The sequence below is a fragment of the Otolemur garnettii genome, unplaced genomic scaffold, assembly GCF_000181295.1.
Source record: "Otolemur garnettii isolate 467f Iridium unplaced genomic scaffold, OtoGar3 scaffold00383, whole genome shotgun sequence".
NCBI classification, from domain to species: Eukaryota; Metazoa; Chordata; class Mammalia; order Primates; family Galagidae; genus Otolemur; species Otolemur garnettii.
The window spans coordinates 40,187-43,379 of record NW_003852778.1 but is presented as its reverse complement, the minus strand read 5'-3'; the positions used below and the strand labels follow the sequence as shown (position 1 = coordinate 43,379).

Below are 3,193 nucleotides of genomic sequence, written 5' to 3'. Positions count from 1 at the left end.
AAACATACTGGAGAGTAATCTTAATATGAATAACATGGCAAAAGTGTCAACTGTCTTTAGGCCTTAGTAGCGATAACAGAAATCATACCAGAGAAAACTTGGTAACAATATGAAGATGTGACAAAGCCTTGTACCAGTAGTCACAGTTTTCTGTACACAATAGAGTACAAATTAAAGAGGAACTCTACAAACGTGAAGAACTTGACAAATGTTTAACTTGTGCTCAAACCATTGTATAAATGAAAAATTTATAACAGAGAAAGCCCATACAAATGTGAAGAAAGTGTCAAATCCTATAACCAGTAATCACACATTTCATTACTTAACAGAATTCATAGAACAATTCTATATATATGTGAATAGTGTGACAGTATTTTAAATATTTCACACACTTTCCACTTATAATTCATATGGAAGAAAGAAACACTCTACAAATAGCAATCATGTCTCAAAGCCTTAAAGCTGTGTTTATCCTGTTAGGTAGGGCTGAAGAGAGACAGAGTCAGATGATACTAGAAGATCCTTTGTCCATAGTGAGAGGAAGATATTGACCAGAGGGGACTTCCAAGATAGAATAGCTGGCATTTCAAGAGGGCTTCCAAAAACTTAACAGATGTTCACTCTACAAAAATGAGTCTCAGAGGTAGAGAGGCCATAATAAGGGGTCTTTGCATCATGTATATGAGTAAGGAGATAGTAAGCCAAGGTGTATTTTCATGAACAATTTACACCAGGTTTATCACAATTTGAAAATACAATGACAACTTATGGACATTAATTACAGGAATAGAAATGGGGAGGACTCTCCATTCCAGAAGGTTTCCCCCTTTCCAGAAAAAAGACATGCATATTTTACCCCCACACCAGTTAACATAGAGTTGGAAAATCAGCATGAAGGGGAAACATCTTACTAAACCCAGGGTCTTCTCCACTTGAAAATGTAGATATGTTCCTTCTCTGGAGTGTCTGTCTTTTAATAAACTTTGACCTTTTGCTCACTTGTATCTACTTGTTCTGCTCATTTGTCCCACTGTCTTGGTTCCAGTAACCATTCTTTGGTACCTGAAACCAAAAAGCAGGGAACACATACCTGACATCCGGTTCCCATATGGGACATTTTGGTGCCAAAATCTGGGAGGAAAATATACATTTTCACCAAGATAAGCTAATGGAACAATAGACATTTAGATTTAGAATTCACTCTGCCTATTCACTGCATATTACTGATGACATCTACAGCTTTGTCACTGTCTTCACTTTCCAGGTAATGTAGCTCCTTATCTACCCTGCTGCATTTCCATTTTTCTTCTTCATCTCCACAATGCACTTCATCTCCCACTTTGATATTCAAAAGCTTGCTGCAGGATTTCAGCCACAACCTCTCGGTCAAGTTTTCCATGCTCATCTTTGGGGATGCATTTATCATGTCAGCCATCCCCCATCTGCTTATATTGGTGAATATGCCATATGGGTCTTATTCAGTCTGCTGTCCTATATAGTGTGATGACCCTAGTGAGCACATATTTGGTACCCTTTGCATACAAGAATGTAAAATGTGTTCTCAAGCAGAAAGTAGCACAGAGGAGAAAGGATGTTTTTTCCAAAAAAGTGACTAGAAAACTTTCTGAAACTGATAATAGAAAGATGCCTCAGAAGGAAAAAGATAAAAGAATCTTGTGGAAGAAGAATGAAGTTGTCAACTATGAAGCTGCAACATTTTCCATCTCTTATAATAACACCATTTCTGGTCTTAGTTATTGTTGTTTCTTTCTTTATATTGAAGAACTTCAACCCCACAGTGAACTACAGTTTGTCCTTAAGTATTTCATCAGGACTCATCACTCTTCTGTCTACTGGCTCCAAGTAGACCAGGTTAACCTCACCCCCTGGCTTTCTGTCTATGGGTGGCCTGTGGTCAGAATGGGAGACACACCAGAGTTTTTATAGCCTGGAATTTGGAGGTTTAAAAAACCCAGCAGAATGTAATTCAGTATTTGTCTATTGGCTCTGTTTTTTTTTTTTTCTTTTTGAGTCAGTCTCACTTTGTTGTCCTCAGTAGAATACCATGGTGTCATAATTCACAGCAACCTCCAGCTCTTGGGCTCAAGTGATTCTCTTGCCTCAGCCCCCCAAGTAGGTGGGACTACAGGTGCCTGCCACAATGCTCTATTTTTAGAGACAAAGTCTTGCTCTGGCTCAGGCAGGTCTGGAACCGGTGAGCTCAAGCAATCTACCCGCCTTGGCCTCCCAAGCGCTATATTGATTCTTTTTTATATAATAGATTGTTGATATCAAGTGAATTGAAAAGGAAACTCAGAGAACCAAGGACATTTATTAAAAGGCAAAAAGTGGCTTGGCGCCTGTGGCTCAAGCAGCTAAGACACCAGCCATATACACCTGAGCTGGTGAGTTCAAACCCAGCCCTGGCCTGCACAGCAACAATGACAGCTGCAACCAAAAAATAGCCAGGCGTTGTGGTGGGCGCCTGTAGTCCCAGCTACTTGGGAGGTGGAGGCAGGAGAATCACTTGAGCCCAGGCATTGGAGGTTGCTGTGAGCTATGATGCCACAGCACTCTACCCCAGGGCGACAACTTGAGGCTCTGTCTCCAAAAAAAAAAAAAGGCAAAAAGTGACTTGCAATGTGGTATAATCACAAGAGGAGAAATAACTTGTTTCCTTGGTCTGTCAGAGGTCACAGTACCCTGGGCTGAGCTGTTATTTAAAACAGTAACAGTAACAAGGAGTTATTAACTGGTTCTCTGTGTTCCAAGCATAAGATAATAACTTTTTTGAACCATAAATATCAGAATGAAACTTTCCCAGGGGATTGAACAGAAGCTTTATGTTTTCAACTCTCTGAATTTGTGATTTGAACTAACACAAAGTTTAAAATCTGGTTTCCCCAACTTTGGGAAAAGAAATTTGTGGAAAAGTTCTTTTTTCCTTTTTTCTGTAAAGAAGAAAGGCAGCCAAAATAATAACTTAAAATTAGTGCTCAGGGATAAGAGAGTTGTCCTACTGCGTTAAAGCACATATGTTCAGCTGTATGCCTTTGGCCCTGGACGGCCAGGAAGGTCAACTTGACCCTGCCATGTTGGTTTCACTTAAGACAGGAATCATTGTTTTCCTGGACCAGGGTCTCCCATATCTGGAAGAATGTTAAGTAAGAACAATATTCAGAAAGAATATTCT

General features: G+C 39.7%; 1 pseudogene; it reads left to right on the top strand.

Annotated features, from left to right (window-relative positions):
* The window catches only part of LOC105886327, a 22,725-nt pseudogene extending 20,815 nt beyond the window's left edge, over positions 1-1,910 (top strand).
* Positions 1,911-3,193: the final 1,283 nt, after the last annotated feature.